The 19,550-nt window shown below is 46.6% G+C and overlaps 1 protein-coding gene across 1 annotated transcript in view; it reads right to left on the bottom strand.

Annotated features, from left to right (window-relative positions):
* The window catches only part of rfx3 (regulatory factor X, 3 (influences HLA class II expression)), an 81,649-nt gene extending 62,807 nt beyond the window's left edge, over positions 1-18,842 (bottom strand). The window contains exon 1 of the mRNA XM_079803828.1: positions 18,738-18,842. The gene's annotated coding sequence lies outside the window, so the exon portion shown is untranslated. The remainder of the gene's footprint in view (positions 1-18,737) is intronic.
* Positions 18,843-19,550: the final 708 nt, after the last annotated feature.

Here is a 19,550-nt window from a genome sequence, read left to right as displayed (position 1 = left end):
TCAAAATCAATTGAGAATTGACACTAGGGATGCGCGGTATACCGGTACTGCAAAAATACCGGTATATATTTTATTTCAAACGGTACGATATCATGATTTTGCTCATTTCGGTATATGCTGCTGTTCCTAAGTTCACTGCTAGGTGGCAGCGCGCTACCCAAACTGACGTGAAACCGGCAAATGTGGCAACAGAACAAGATGAATACAGCAGTTGAATCTCACTCAACACGCACAAAGCTCATTAATAAAGAGAGTAGACGTGAAATGTGGAATTACTTTGCTTATAAAACTGCTGAAGAATCATCAAACCTTGCCAAGCATCGTCACTTAATTCCTGACTTGTAAGACATTAAGAGATCGACAGGTGAGTGCATAATTCTAACCATCTAATTTAGACATTTTTCTTTTAACACTGATTAACGCACATACATAAGATCGTATCGTTTAAATATAATTAAATCTCCAGCGTTCGTTTCAACCAGTGACGTTTAGACCTCATAATATTTGCACACACACTATTGCACTATTTACATCCGCGAAAGACATAACCAACTGTGTTTATGGAACTACTCACTAAAGATTGACATTTTTGACATAATTTTGTGTGTATTTGACTGAGGAAAAACAACTTAATTTGGAATGCGCGAGCTCTTTAGGCCTGTGTGTGTGTGTGTGTGTGTGTGTGTGTGTGTGTGTGTGTGTGTGTGTGTGTGTGTGTTTGTGTGTTTGTTGTTGGCATGAGCGGAAAGAAAACTCTCTTAAAGAGCTCTCATCCCATATGTGTTACGAAATGCTATAAAATCGCTTGCATGTTCAAATTGGCGAGGTTTAAAAAGACGTGGGCAGGAACACACTCGCAGAACACACTAGCGGAACACACTAGCGGAACACACTAGCGGAACACACTCGCAGAACACACTAGCGGAACACACTAGCGGAACACACTAGCGGAACACACTAGCGGAACACACTCGCAGAACACACTAGCGGAACACACTAGCGGAACACACTAGCGGAACACACTAGCGGAACACACTAGCGGAACACACTAGCAGAACACACTAGCGGAACACACTAGCGGAACACACTAGCGGAACACACTAGCGGAACACACTAGCGGAACACACTAGCAGAACACACTAGCGGAACACACTAGCGGAACACACTAGCGGAACACACTAGCGGAACACACTCGCAGAACACACTAGCGGAACACACTAGCGGAACACACTAGCGGAACACACTCGCAGAACACACTAGCGGAACACACTCGCAGAACACACCAGCGGAACACACTAGCGGAACACACTAGCGGAACACACTAGCGGAACACACTCGCAGAACACACTAGCGGAACACACTCGCAGAACACACTAGCGGAACACACTAGCGGAACACACTAGCGGAACACACTAGCAGAACACACTCGCGGAACACACTAGCGGAACACACTAGCAGAACACACTAGCGGAACACACTAGCAGAACACACTAGCGGAACACACTCGCAGAACACACTAGCGGAACACACTAGCGGAACACACTAGCGGAACACACTAGCGGAACACACTAGCGGAACACACTAGCAGAACACACTAGCGGAACACACTAGCGGAACACACTAGCGGAACACACTAGCGGAACACACTAGCGGAACACACTAGCGGAACACACTAGCGGAACACACTAGCGGAACACACTAGCGGAACACACTAGCGGAACACACTAGCGGAACACACTAGCGGAACACACTCGCAGAACACACCAGCGGAACACACTAGCGGAACACACTAGCGGAACACACTAGCGGAACACACTCGCAGAACACACTAGCGGAACACACTCGCAGAACACACTAGCGGAACACACTAGCGGAACACACTAGCGGAACACACTAGCAGAACACACTAGCAGAACACACTCGCGGAACACACTAGCGGAACACACTAGCAGAACACACTAGCAGAACACACTAGCAGAACACACTCGCGGAACACACTAGCGGAACACACTAGCGGAACACACTAGCAGAACACACTAGCAGAACACACTCGCGGAACACACTAGCGGAACACACTAGCGGAACACACTAGCGGAACACACTCGCGGAACACACTAGCGGAACACACTAGCGGAACACACTAGCGGAACACACTCGCAGAACACACTAGCGGAACACACTAGCGGAACACACTAGCGGAACACACTAGCGGAACACACTCGCGGAACACACTAGCGGAACACACTCGCAGAACACACTAGCAGAACACACTAGCAGAACACACTAGCGGAACACACTAGCAGAACACACTAGCAGAACACACTAGCAGAACACACTAGCAGAACACACTAGCAGAACACACTAGCGGAACACACTAGCGGAACACACTAGCGGAACACACTAGCAGAACACACTAGCAGAACACACTAGCGGAACACACTCGCAGAACACACTAGCAGAACACACTAGCGGAACACACTCGCAGAACACACTAGCGGAACACACTAGCGGAACACACTAGCGGAACACACTAGCGGAACACACTCGCGGAACACACTAGCGGAACACACTCGCAGAACACACTCGCAGAACACACTAGCAGAACAAACTAGCGGAACACACTAGCGGAACACACTCGCAGAACACACTCGCAGAACACACTAGCAGAACACACTAGCGGAACACACTCGCAGAACACACTAGCGGAACACACTCGCAGAACACACTAGCGGAACACACTAGCGGAACACACTCGCAGAACACACTCGCAGAACACACTCGCGGAACACACTAGCGGAACACACTAGCGGAACACACTCGCAGAACACACTAGCGGAACACACTAGCAGAACACACTAGCGGAACACACTAGCGGAACACACTCGCAGAACACACTAGCAGAACACACTAGCGGAACACACTCGCAGAACACACTAGCAGAACACACTAGCGGAACACACTCGCAGAACACACTAGCAGAACACACTAGCGGAACACACTCGCAGAACACACTAGCAGAACACACTAGCGGAACACACTCGCAGAACACACTAGCGGAACACACTCGCAGAACACACTAGCAGAACACACTAGCGGAACACACTCGCAGAACACACTAGCGGAACACACTAGCGGAACACACTAGCGGAACACACTAGCGGAACACACTCGCAGAACACACTAGCAGAACACACTAGCGGAACACACTAGCGGAACACACTAGCGGAACACACTAGCGGAACACACTCGCAGAACACACTAGCAGAACACACTAGCGGAACACACTAGCGGAACACACTCGCAGAACACACTAGCAGAACACACTAGCGGAACACACTAGCGGAACACACTCGCAGAACACACTAGCAGAACACACTAGCGGAACACACTAGCGGAACACACTAGCAGAACACACTAGCGGAACACACTAGCGGAACACACTAGCAGAACACACTAGCGGAACACACTAGCGGAACACACTAGCGGAACACACTCGCAGAACACACTAGCGGAACACACTAGCGGAACACACTAGCGGAACACACTAGCGGAACACACTCGCAGAACACACTAGCAGAACACACTAGTGGAACACACTAGCGGAACACACTAGCGGAACACACTAGCGGAACACACTAGCGGAACACACGGAACACACTAGCGGAACACACTAGCGGAACACACTCGCAGAACACACTAGCAGAACACACTAGCAGAACACACTAGCGGAACACACTAGCAGAACACACTAGCGGAACACACTAGCGGAACACACTAGCGGAACACACTCGCAGAACACACTAGCGGAACACACTAGCGGAACACACTAGCGGAACACACTCGCAGAACACACTAGCGGAACACACTAGCGGAACACACTAGCGGAACACACTAGCGGAACACACTCGCAGAACACACTAGCAGAACACACTCGCGGAACACACTAGCGGAACACACTCGCGGAACACACTAGCGGAACACACTCGCAGAACACACTAGCGGAACACACTAGCGGAACACACTAGCGGAACACACTAGCGGAACACACTAGCGGAACACACTAGCGGAACACAATAGCGGAACACACTAGCGGAACACACTCGCAGAACACACTAGCGGAACACACTAGCGGAACACACTCGCAGAACACACTCGCAGAACACACTAGCGGAACACACTAGCGGAACACACTAGCGGAACACACTCGCAGAACACACTAGCAGAACACACTAGCGGAACACACTAGCGGAACACACTCGCAGAACACACTAGCGGAACACACTAGCGGAACACACTAGCGGAACACACTCGCGGAACACACTAGCGGAACACACTAGCGGAACACACTAGCGGAACACACTCGCGGAACACACTAGCAGAACACACTAGCAGAACACACTAGCGGAACACACTAGCGGAACACACTCGCAGAACACACTAGTAGAACACACTAGCAGAACACACTAGCGGAACACACTAGCGGAACACACTCGCAGAACACACTAGCGGAACACACTAGCGGAACACACTCGCAGAACACACTAGCAGAACACACTAGCGGAACACACTAGCGGAACACACTCGCAGAACACAGTAGCGGAACACACTAGCGGAACACACTAGCAGAACACACTAGCAGAACACACTAGCGGAACACACTAGCAGAACACACTAGCAGAACACACTAGCAGAACACACTAGCGGAACACACTAGCGGAACACACTCGCAGAACACACTCGCGGAACACACTAACGGAACACACTCGCAGAACACACTAGCGGAACACACTAGCGGAACACACTAGCGGAACACACTCGCAGAACACAGTAGCGGAACACACTAGCGGAACACACTAGCAGAACACACTAGCAGAACACACTCGCGGAACACACTCGCAGAACACACTAGCGGAACACACTAGCAGAACACACTCGCAGAACACACTAGCGGAACACACTCGCAGAACACACTAGCGGAACACACTAGCGGAACACATTAGCGGAACACACTAGCGGAACACACTCGCAGAACACACTAGCGGAACACACTAGCAGAACACACTAGCAGAACACACTAGCGGAACACACTAGCGGAACACACTCGCAGAACACACTCGCGGAACACACTAGCGGAACACACTCGCAGAACACACTCGCGGAACACACTAGCGGAACACACTCGCAGAACACACTAGCGGAACACACTAGCAGAACACACTAGCAGAACACACTCGCAGAACACACTAGCGGAACACACTCGCAGAACACACTAGCGGAACACACTCGCAGAACACACTAGCGGAACACACTCGCAGAACACACTCGCAGAACACACTAGCGGAACACACTAGCAGAACACACTAGCAGAACACACTAGCGGAACACACTAGCGGAACACACTCGCAGAACACACTAGCGGAACACACTAGCGGAACACACTCGCAGAACACACTAGCGGAACACACTCGCAGAACACACTCGCGGAACACACTAGCGGAACACACTCGCAGAACACACTCGCGGAACACACTGGCGGAACACACTCGCAGAACACACTAGCGGAACACACTAGCAGAACACACTAGCGGAACACACTAGCGGAACACACTAGCGGAACACACTCGCGGAACACACTCGCAGAACACACTAGCGGAACACACTAGCAGAACACACTCGCAGAACACACTAGCGGAACACACTCGCAGAACACACTCGCGGAACACACTAACGGAACACACTCGCAGAACACACTAGCGGAACACACTAGCGGAACACACTAGCGGAACACACTCGCAGAACACAGTAGCGGAACACACTAGCGGAACACACTAGCAGAACACACTAGCAGAACACACTCGCGGAACACACTCGCAGAACACACTAGCGGAACACACTAGCAGAACACACTCGCAGAACACACTAGCGGAACACACTCGCAGAACACACTAGCGGAACACACTCGCAGAACACACTAGCGGAACACACTAGCGGAACACACTCGCAGAACACACTCGCGGAACACACTCGCAGAACACACTAGCGGAACACACTAGCGGAACACACTAGCGGAACACACTAGCGGAACACATTAGCGGAACACACTAGCGGAACACACTCGCAGAACACACTAGCGGAACACACTAGCAGAACACACTAGCAGAACACACTAGCGGAACACACTAGCGGAACACACTAGCGGAACACACTCGCAGAACACACTCGCGGAACACACTAGCGGAACACACTCGCAGAACACACTCGCGGAACACACTAGCGGAACACACTCGCAGAACACACTAGCGGAACACACTAGCAGAACACACTAGCAGAACACACTAGCGGAACACACTCGCAGAACACACTAGCGGAACACACTAACGGAACACACTCGCAGAACACACTAGCGGAACACACTAGCGGAACACACTAGCGGAACACACTCGCAGAACACAGTAGCGGAACACACTAGCGGAACACACTAGCAGAACACACTAGCAGAACACACTCGCGGAACACACTCGCAGAACACACTAGCGGAACACACTAGCAGAACACACTCGCAGAACACACTAGCGGAACACACTCGCAGAACACACTCGCAGAACACACTAGCGGAACACACTAGCGGAACACATTAGCGGAACACACTAGCGGAACACACTCGCAGAACACACTAGCGGAACATACTAGCAGAACACACTAGCAGAACACACTAGCGGAACACACTCGCAGAACACACTCGCAGAACACACTAGCAGAACACACTAGCGGAACACACTAGCGGAACACACTAGCGGAACACACTAGCAGAACACACTAGCAGAACACACTAGCGGAACACACTAGCGGAACACACACTCGCAGAACACACTAGCGGAACACACTCGCAGAACACACTCGCAGAACACACTAGCGGAACACACTCGCAGAACACACTAGCGGAACACACTAGCGGAACACACTCGCGGAACACACTCGCAGAACACACTCGCGGAACACACTAGCGGAACACACTAGCGGAACACACTCGCAGAACACACTCGCGGAACACACTCGCGGAACACACTAGCGGAACACACTAGCGGAACACACTCGCGGAAAACACTAGCAGAACACACTCGCAGAACACACTCGCAGAACACACTCGCGGAACACACTCGCGGAACACACTAGCGGAACACACTAGCGGAACACACTCGCAGAAAACACTAGCAGAACACACTCGCAGAACACACTCGCAGAACACACTCGCGGAACACACTAGCGGAACACACTAGCGGAACACACTAGCGGAACACACTAGCGGAACACACTCGCGGAACACACTAGCGGAACACACTCGCAGAACACACTAGCGGAACACACTCGCAGAACACACTCGCGGAACACACTCGCAGAACACACTAGCGGAACACACTAGCGGAACACACTCGCAGAACACACTCGCAGAACACACTCGCAGAACACACTAGCAGAACACACTCGCAGAACACACTCGCAGAACACACTAGCAGAACACACTCGCAGAACACACTCGCAGAACACACTCGCAGAACACACTAGCGGAACACACTCGCAGAACACACTAGCGGAACACACTCGCAGAACACACTAGCGGAACACACTCGCAGAACACACTAGCACACACTCGCAGAACACACTAGCGGAACACACTAGCGGAACACACTAGCGGAACACACTCGCAGAACACACTAGCGGAACACACTAGCGGAACACATTAACGGAACACACTAGCGGAACACACTCGCAGAACACACTAGCGGAACACACTAGCGGAACACACTAGCAGAACACACTAGCGGAACACACTAGCGGAACACACTCGCAGAACACACTCGCAGAACACACTAGCAGAACACACTAGCGGAACACACTAGCGGAACACACTAGCGGAACACACTAGCGGAACACACTAGCGGAACACATTAGCGGAACACACTAGCGGAACACACTCGCAGAACACACTAGCGGAACACACTCGCAGAACACACTAGCGGAACACACTCGCAGAACACACTAGCGGAACACACTAGCGGAACACACTCGCGGAACACACTCGCGGAACACACTCGCAGAACACACTAGCAGAACACACTAGCAGAACACACTCGCGGAACACACTCGCAGAACACACTCGCAGAACACACTAGCAGAACACACTAGCGGAACACACTAGCGGAACACACTAGCGGAACACACTAGCGGAACACACTAGCAGAACACACTAGCGGAACACACTCGCAGAACACACTAGCAGAACACACTAGCGGAACACACTAGCGGAACACACTAGCGGAACACACTAGCGGAACACACTAGCGGAACACACTAGCGGAACACACTAGCGGAACACACTAGCAGAACACACTAGCGGAACACACTAGCGGAACACACTCGCAGAACACACTAGCAGAACACACTAGCAGAACACACTAGCGGAACACACTAGCAGAACACACTAGCGGAACACACTAGCGGAACACACTAGCAGAACACACTAGCAGAACACACTAGCAGAACACACTAGCGGAACACACTAGCAGAACACACTAGCAGAACACACTAGCGGAACACACTAGCGGAACACACTAGCAGAACACACTAGCAGAACACACTCGCAGAACACACTAGCAGAACACACTAGCAGAACACACTAGCGGAACACACTAGCAGAACACACTAGCAGAACACACTAGCAGAACACACTCGCAGGACACACTCGCAGGACACACTCGCAGGACACACTCGCAGAACACACTAGCGGAACACACTAGCGGAACACACTCGCAGAACACACTCGCAGAACACACTAGCAGAACACACTCGCAGAACACACTAGCGGAACACACTAGCGGAACACACTAGCGGAACACACTAGCGGAACACACTAGCAGAACACACTAGCGGAACACACTCGCAGAACACACTAGCAGAACACACTAGCGGAACACACTAGCGGAACACACTAGCGGAACACACTCGCAGAACACACTAGCAGAACACACCAGCGGAACACACCAGCGGAACACACTCGCAGAACACACTAGCAAAACACACTAGCAGAACACACTAGCGGAACACACTAGCGGAACACACTCGCAGAACACACTAGCGGAACACACTCGCGGAACACACTAGCGGAACACACTAGCGGAACACACTCGCAGAACACACTCGCGGAACACACTCGCGGAACACACTAGCGGAACACACCAGCGGAACACACTCGCAGAACACACTAGCAAAACACACTAGCAGAACACACTAGCAGAACACACTAGCGGAACACACTCGCAGAACACACTAGCGGAACACACTCGCAGAACACACTAGCGGAACACACTAGCGGAACACACTCGCAGAACACACTCGCGGAACACACTAGCGGAACACACTCGCGGAACACACTAGCGGAACACACAAGCGGAACACACTAGCGGAACACACTCGCGGAACACACTCGCAGAACACACTAGCGGAACACACCAGCGGAACACACTCGCAGAACACACTAGCGGAACACACTCCCAGAACACACTAGCGGAACACACTCCCGGAACACACTAGCGGAACACACTAGCGGAACACACTAGCAGAACACACTAGCGGAACACACTAGCGGAACACACTCCCGGAACACACTAGCGGAACACACTAGCGGAACACACTAGCAGAACACACTCGCGGAACACACTAGCGGAACACACTAGCGGAACACACTCGCGGAACACACTCGCGGAACACACTAGCGGAACACATTAGCGGAACACATTAGCGGAACACACTAGCGGAACACACTAGCAGAACACACTAGCAGAACACACTAGCGGAACACACTAGCGGAACACACTAGCGGAACACATTAGCGGAACACACTAGCGGAACACACTAGCAGAACACACTAGCAGAACACACTAGCAGAACACACTAGCAGAACACACTAGCAGAACACACTAGCGGAACACACTAGCGGAACACACTAGCGGAACACACTCGCAGAACACACTAGCAGAACACACTAGCGGAACACACTAGCAGAACACACTCGCAGAACACACTAGCGGAACACACTCGCAGAACACACTAGCGGAACACACTCGCAGAACACACTAGCGGAACACACTAGCGGAACACACTCGCAGAACACACTAGCGGAACACACTAGCGGAACACACTAGCGGAACACACTAGCGGAACACACTAGCGGAACACACTCGCGGAACACACTAGCGGAACACACTCGCAGAACACACTAGCGGAACACACTAGCGGAACACACTCGCAGAACACACTCGCGGAACACACTCGCGGAACACACTAGCGGAACACACTAGCGGAACACACTCGCGGAACACACAAGCGGAACACACTAGCGGAACACACTCGCGGAACACACTCGCAGAACACACTAGCGGAACACACCAGCGGAACACACTAGCAGAACACACTCCCAGAACACACCAGCGGAACACACTCGCAGAACACACTAGCGGAACACACTCGCAGAACACACTAGCGGAACACACCAGCGGAACACACTAGCGGAACACACCAGCGGAACACACTAGCGGAACACACCAGCGGAACACACTAGCGGAACACACTCCCAGAACACACTAGCGGAACACACTAGCAGAACACACTAGCGGAACACACTCCCAGAACACACTAGCGGAACACACTAGCAGAACACACTCCCAGAACACACCAGCGGAACACACTCGCAGAACACACTAGCGGAACACACTCGCAGAACACACTAGCGGAACACACCAGCGGAACACACTAGCGGAACACACCAGCGGAACACACTAGCGGAACACACTAGCAGAACACACTAGCGGAACACACTCCCAGAACACACTAGCGGAACACACTAGCAGAACACACTCCCAGAACACACCAGCGGAACACACTCGCAGAACACACTAGCGGAACACACCAGCGGAACACACTAGCGGAACACACCAGCGGAACACACTAGCGGAACACACCAGCGGAACACACTAGCGGAACACACTCCCAGAACACACTAGCGGAACACACTAGCAGAACACACTAGCGGAACACACTCCCAGAACACACCAGCGGAACACACTAGCAGAACACACTCCCAGAACACACCAGCGGAACACACTCGCAGAACACACTAGCGGAACACACCAGCGGAACACACTAGCGGAACACACCAGCGGAACACACTAGCGGAACACACTCCCAGAACACACTAGCGGAACACACTCCCAGAACACACTAGCGGAACACACCAGCGGAACACACTAGCAGAACACACTCGCAGAACACACTAGCGGAACACACTCCCAGAACACACTAGCGGAACACACTAGCAGAACACACTAGCAGAACACACTCGCGGAACACACTAGCGGAACACACTAGCGGAACACACTCGCGGAACACACTCGCGGAACACACTAGCGGAACACATTAGCGGAACACATTAGCGGAACACACTAGCGGAACACACTAGCGGAACACACTAGCGGAACACACTAGCGGAACACACTAGCAGAACACACTAGCGGAACACACTAGCGGAACACACTAGCGGAACACACTAGCAGAACACACTAGCGGAACACACTAGCGGAACACACTAGCAGAACACACTAGCAGAACACACTAGCAGAACACACTAGCGGAACACACTAGCGGAACACACTAGCGGAACACACTCGCAGAACACACTAGCAGAACACACTAGCAGAACACACTAGCGGAACACACTAGCAGAACACACTAGCGGAACACACTAGCGGAACACACTCGCAGAACACACTAGCAGAACACACTAGCAGAACACACTAGCAGTTTTTACTGTAATACTCTCTCAACATCACTGCAATATGATTTAGGATGCGTTTTCATTTCCATGACCATCCCAGCATTTTCCCATTTATCCGTAGTAATAAACAGAGATGCACTATAATGCATTAACTAAATAATCAGTTATTTTGCTAAACAAAAAACTCATAATATTTTTTATACAGTTCTTAAAAATTATTGCACTTCTACGCAAGCACAAATTAAGAAAATAACTTGTACACAAGGTTTATTTTACTACTTTAAGAAGCTAAAATCACTCATATATGACCCTGGAGCTCAACAGCATCTCTGTGGCCGACACATTATGGGTCAAAATTATACATTATTCTTTTATGCCAAAAATCATCAGGATATTAAGATCATGTTCCATGAAGATATTCCTACCGTAAGTATATCATAAATGTATTATTAGTAGTAATATGCATTGCTGAGGACTTCATTCGGACAACTTTAAAGGAGATTTTCTCAATATTTCGAGTTTTTTGCACCCTCAGATTTACAAATATGATCCTAACAAACCACACATCAATTAAATATTGATTTTTTCAGCTGAAGATGATCTACACATCTCAATTTAAAAAATTAGACACGTATGACTGGTTTTGTGCTCCAGGGTCACATATTAATTACAGTAATTTTAAATTATGTAAATGCATTTCTATTAAAACAACAAAAAAGACTGTATTGTAGCACAGAGGTCGTGTAAGTGCGTTTACACAGCAAACAATATCGCAGACGATTATGCGTAACTCTTTCCTCAACATTGATGGAATTTTCCATAATTTGAGACGACGCTTACGTGATTTGCATAATTGGCAATTTTCTGTCTCTCTGTGTTTTCACTGTTATAACGGTAGCTACACATCTGATCAAAACACAGGAGAAGAAGAAGTAGAAACACCGGGGGCATGATTTTCTAAGCTTTTTGTTCAAAATATAGTTTTTTCTTGCATTAAAAAAGACTGCATGAAGCTAGAATAAAACTTTTTTTTTCTGTTTTAAAGCAGAGGCTCTGTTCTTTCTTTAGAGATTTTGTTCAAGTTCAGATATTCATACAACAAAATCTTCTGGGGGCCATGAAAACCTTTGTGAAGATTATCAAAAATACTGTTTTTAAAAAATCAAGAGAAACAGAAATTATGTTCACAATTAAAATAGCCCTAGTAATAAATACTTTAGCAATTCTGTAAGAAAAAAAAATCTGAATTTGAATCTGAACCAGCCAACATTCGATAAGGGACGATAAACACGAGTGCTGGGCGGTACAACTCTCTACAATGCGAGTAAATCGTCACTCTGGGCGATTAAATAATATCTATCATTAGATTTTACTCGCCAGTGTGTGTGTGATGCTAATAATAAGTTTAGCATAAATATATATTTAACTCGCTGAAGACTCAGAATGAGAGTTTCGCTCTCGTCAAGCGATCTATACGATTTCAAATCAGACGTACTGTAAACTCTAGTGTAAAGAACTCCATCGCTTCACTGAGCTTCACACACACACACACACACCGCACACGAAAAATCGACACGCTACATGTTAACAATATTCTTTGTTGTATTTTCCTGTTCATTTGGAATGATTAAGCTTTTAAGAACAAGCAGAAGATATGTCGTTTTTTTTCGGTAGTGGGCGGAGCTAATGCGCAAACGGCATTCTCATTGGCTGGTGCTCATCTTTTCCTGTCCCTGTTTTGATTACAGCAAATCAGTTTGAGCGAATGCTGTCAACGTGATTAATATTCATGAACCCAGCAGCTCATCAATCCTTAGTGCGTTGTATATTGTTATTAGTAGTATTATCTTTTAATAATATAATAAAATTACTATTATCTATTTTTACAGAAACACCAACAATATCTTAAGCACCAACACCAGTCCAAAGTTCAGTTAAAAAAGACAAATATGCATTCATGGTTACCAACAGTTTTAGCTCAAATTACTAAAGTTCTGTCAGTAAATAGTGCTTGATTATCATAATATCATAACATAGTCTAATGCTCGATTGACTGATGTTAAGCGTGTACATTCAGATATTTAAAAAGCTGTGGGATTTTACAAAGATATTGATCAATTTGGTGGAATTTATATTGGGGCTGTCAAAAGATTAATCGCGATTAATCGCATCCAAAATAAAAGTTTGTGTTTACATAATATATGTGTGTGTACTCTGTTAATTATTATTTATATATAAATACACACACAAGCATGGATATATTTAAGAAATATTTGCATGTATATACTGTATATACATTTATATAATCTATAATATATATATAAATATAAATGTTTTTTATATAAAAATAATATTTTTTTCTTAAATATATACATGCTTGTGTGTGTATTTATATATAAATAATAATTAACAGAGTACACACACATATATTATGTAAACACAAACTTTTATTTTGGATGCGATTATTCGCGATTAATCTTTTGACAGCCCTAATTTATATATATATAAAGTATAATATAATATAATAAAGTATATCAGACAACAACCAATAAAACACACTCATTACACACACATGAATATTAAAATATGACCACGCATTAAAAATCTAACCCTATATAACAACAAACTGCCAAAACCGTACATGAACATCAGAACATACAGAACTGACTGACATGCTCCTGCGTCATCATCACACGCATGTGTTGTGGTGATCATGTGATCAGCATCGGCCAATGGTGAGCCGGCGTTCTAGCTCTGACATAACTCAGAAGCGCTGCACTGTATTTACTATAGGGCTGTGCGATATTGAAGAAAAATGCGATATTAGATATGCGATACGATATTGTTTTAAGTGTGTAAAATCTATTTCTTTCCCCAACTGATATCTTTCCTGTGTTTACATGAATACTCATCAAGACATTTGACAGTTCGAGTGTGTAACAAGACACAAAAAAAAGACCGGCTTGTGCGCACGTTTCAGTGTGTGTCAGACAGCGCGAGACTGCACAGTTGTTTTTCGCAAGTTATTACATTTAATAACTCTTTTTAACGTCAAGCAAGTCACATAAGTAACAGTCGTGTGCCCAGTCTATTCTCTGCTAAATGCGTCGACCTAAAACGTACACTTTTCACAATGTAGCCTATTAGAATCATTCAGATATTGCGTGCCCTTGCAATATGCATATTGCGATATGTACATTTGCAATATTTCGATAATTTCAATATATTGCGCAGCCCTAATTTACTACGTCAACAGCTTAAGAGTCTGACACAGGCGAGATTATATTTTTGAAAAAAGTGTTTGTGTTTATTTTTGCGCACCAAAGTATTCTCATCTCTTCATATTCTCATCTCTTCATTGGAGGATTTGGGTAACTTTATGGTAATGAGCTATGATGCTGTTCGGCGGCAACCAATGGGAATGTAGAAGTGCTCCACTTGAGAGGATTCCAGAGAACGCTGTACTGGAAACTTTGGTTCCCACCACATTAGTTCCCAAGCAAAATGGAGGAGAGGAGTTTGATAAGAAGGCGCTCAACACTATTTATAGGCAAAATTTTCGCTTGTTTTTCAGCGGGAATGCAATTAATTTGCTCAAAGCAACACCGATTTGACCAATTGCATCAATGCTGCACTTCACCGAGGACAGTTATTGTAATGTAGGCTGCATACAAATTAATGTTAAGATCGAGGCTAGCAAACATCTCCTATAATGTTGAAATTAGACTAGCACTGCGTCCCAATTCGCATACTATCCGTACTAAATAGTATTCGAAAAAAGAATAAGTATGTCCCAAATCTTAGTATGTTGAAAAGAGTATTCCGAAGATTCCCGGATGGTCTACTATTTCCGGTCAGAATCCGAAGTGCAGATCCGTACACACTCTAACGGCTGAAATTACCCACAACCCATTGCGAGATGGACGAGGATTCGGTTAGAACTACAAACGCGGATAAAAAGTGTTAAAAAACTACAAACATGACGGTTATGCGAGTCTGACGGTTAGATTAGATTAGATTAGATTAAACTTTATTGTCATTACACAAGTACAAGTACAAGTACAAGGCAACGAAATGCAGTTTAGGTCTAACCAGAAGTGCAATAGCAGCAAGTGCAGGATATACAACGTTTGCATAAGTGCAGGACATGGATATGTACATATAAATATATCTATAAATAGAGAGATGGTTATTACTATAAACGATCGAGGCTAGCAAACATCTCCTATAATGTTAAGTAGAGAGGATTAGATTAAAGGGGTTTGAGTAGGGGTGTAACGGTACACGTATTCGTACCGAACCATTTCCGAATACAATTAACAGTTAACAGTTGGCTTGTTTAAAGCACGGAACACACTTCAATCCAAGTTCCCACACGAACATATGAAGTATTCAGTCCATTTGATCACGAAATTCAAACGATAAATGTCGTTTTGACGCTGTATGTGGCGTAACTGATCAATGAACTTTTTGAGGTATCGGAAAGTATCGTATCGCTGGCTATGAGAAACGATATCGTATCGAATCAGAACTTCTTGAGGTATCGGACAGCATCGTATCGCTGGCTATGAGAAACGATGTCGTATCGAATCAGAACTTCTTGAGGTATCGGACAGCATCGTATCGCTGGCTATGAGAAACGATGTCGTATCGAATCAGAACTTCTTGAGGTATCGGACAGCATCGTATCGCTGGCTATGAGAAACGATGTAGTATCGAATCAGAACTTCTTGAGGTATCGGACAGCATCGTATCGCTGGCTATGAGAAACGATGTCGTATCGAATCGCAGAGCTTTTTGAGGTATCAGAAAGTATCGTATCGCTGGCTATGAGAAGCGATGTAGTATCGAATCGCAGAACTTTTTGAGGTATAGGAAAGTATTGTATCGATATTACATCAAATCAGAACTTCTTGAGGTATCGGAAAGTATCGTATCGCTGGCTATGAGAAACGATATCGTATTGAATCAGAACTTCTTGAGGTATGGGAAAGTATCGTATCGCTGGCTATGAGAAACGATATCGTATCGAATCAGAACTTCTTGAGGTATCGGACAGCATCGTATCGCTGGCTATGAGAAACGATGTCGTATCGAATCGCAGAGCTTTTTGAGGTATCAGAAAGTATCGTATCGCTGGCTATGAGAAGCGATGTAGTATCGAATCGCAGAACTTTTTGAGGTATAGGAAAGTATTGTATCGATATTACATCAAATCAGAACTTCTTGAGGTATCGGAAAGTATCGTATCGCTGGCTATGAGAAACGATATCGTATTGAATCAGAACTTCTTGAGGTATAGGAAAGTATCGTATCGCTGGCTATGAGAAACGATGTCGTATAGAATCGCAGAACTTTTTGAGGTATCAGAAAGTATCATTTCGCTGGCTATGAGAAGCGATATAGTATCGAATCACAGAACTTTTTGAGGTATCGAAAAGTATCGTATCGATATCGTATCGAATCAGAACTTTTGAGGTATCGAAAAGTATCGTATCGCTGGCTATGAGAAACGATATCATATCGAATCACAGAATTTTTTGAGGTAATGGAAAGTATCGTATCGCTGGTTATGAGAAACGATATTGTATCGAATCATGATGAACTGACCGATTTACACCCCTACTGTCTATGGAGGGGTCAGAGAGCTTATTGATTTCATCAGAAATATCTTAATTTGTGTTCTGAAGATGAACGAAGGGCTTACGAATTAATGACAATTTTTATTTTTGGGTGAACAGGCCATATAAACTCGATATTCAGCTAGAAAAATGAGCAAAACAAATTGGAATAATTATGGTTATAAGTTATGAACCTGTAATATTATAGTAATAGGGACGTTCCGTCCCTGTATAGTTTACACAGCAAGACAAACATACATAAATCCACATGAATCAATATCGAATCGAGATTAGCGAGCTAGAGAAATCAAATCATGCCATTTGTCAATATGTGTGAGTGGTGTGTGCTATAAATGAACAGGTGGATTTCACACAGCTGTGCAAATAATCAGTGTGATGATACTAACACAGACATCAAAACACCCTACACACACACACACACACACACACACACACACACACACACACACACACACAAACACACACCACTAGTATCTCTCATGGTCCCTGATGCCCATTGAGGCACCTGTGAAGGGAGCACGATAGGGTTCGAGACACGGCCACAGAGGGCCAATAGCTTAGCAAGAGTAACTCCTGCTTTATAACAATAGAAGACAGACACATAACCTTCATATGCGGCATTACATCCCGCATAATCACATCTAAAATCCTCCATTCGCGTTTATCACCCGAAAATAAGAACACAAACATCTGACTGGAGAGAAAATTCATTGTTTCGTTTACAAATGAGCGACTGAGGCTAGCGATAAAGCAACACAGCACACAAACGACCCAAAATATACAACTTAAAGCCTGTATTTAACGACTAAACGCATGAAAATACACATGAGATAAGATTTTGAGGAGAAACAGATATGGTGTGATAAAGAATCGCCTCAGCCGATGCTAACGTTAGCCGCTTAGCAACACCTGCATCGTGAGAAAATGATGCTGCGCTTCAATTCAACACCATTCCCATCGCGCTTCCTCGTCGTTACTCTCATATTTATCCATTGGGATCTTTCAAACGACCACAGATGCCGTTTTCTCCTCAGGTTTGATCAATAAAGCGGATGAGAAGCGAAACATCTGGACGCGCCGCGTCAATAGAAACAGAACGAACCGTCAGAGAAAGAGCCAGCAGAACGACAGCGATAAAAACCGCCAGAAACACACGATCTCCTCGGGGTTTGCTCTAATAATCACACACAAACACAGCCACAGCCATCATGCAGCGGTTAAACCGTCAACACATTTGAAAAACGAGCCGTTAGTATTTAAATATTCACCTGGACTAGTGTGTGGATGAGGATGAGGATGAGAGGAAGGTGGTGGTAAGGATGGAGCGGAGAGGAGGAGGTTGTTGTTGTTATTGTTGGTGGGTTACAGTCGCCAGGACTACGGTGACTATGGCGCTGCAGCTCGGGGCAACGGTTGCTATAAAGCGCGCCGTGTAAGCGAACTTGACGCTGCGTAAAGAGGCGGAGTCTACGGCGGTTAACATATAAAGCTCTGTGCACAACCTAACGTGACGCTGCAGGGACGGGGCGGAGCCAGAGATGGTGGGAGGGAGCACAATCTTTGTGGCTCCTCGCGCTATTTCTAAACTGGTTTATTGCGTAGTAAAGTGCGAATATAAGCACTGAGAAAAGCATCATCGTAAAAGTTTCTTTGCGTTTGGGCTGAAACTCCGAACGCGAGCGTGTCTTGCAAAATAAATAACTGTAGGCTGTTTGTAAACCACCGCCCAACGCTGCGTGGGCGGGGCTTCTGAAAGCAGGTCTGGTTGAGACGAGAGAGAAAGACTATGGCAAGCCAAGTTAACATTTAATCCTTTAAACTTTAGATCAGGGGTGTCCAATCCTGCTCCTGGAGGGCCACTGTCCTGCAGAGTTTAGCTCCAACCCCAATTAAACACACCTGAACCAGCTAATCAAGGTCTTATTAGGCGTACTAAAAACTTCCAGACAGGTGTTGAGGCGAGCTGGAGCTAAACTCTGCAGGACAGCGACCCCTCCAGGACTGACTATGGACACCCCTGCTTGAGATACTAGTACATGTTTAAAAGATACTAATAGTTATTTTTTTAGATTGGAGTACCT

This window comes from Gobio gobio (genome assembly GCF_949357685.1).
Source record: "Gobio gobio genome assembly, chromosome: 22".
In the NCBI taxonomy this organism is placed as follows: domain Eukaryota; kingdom Metazoa; phylum Chordata; class Actinopteri; order Cypriniformes; family Gobionidae; genus Gobio; species Gobio gobio.
This window is presented reverse-complemented; position numbering and strand designations above follow the sequence as displayed.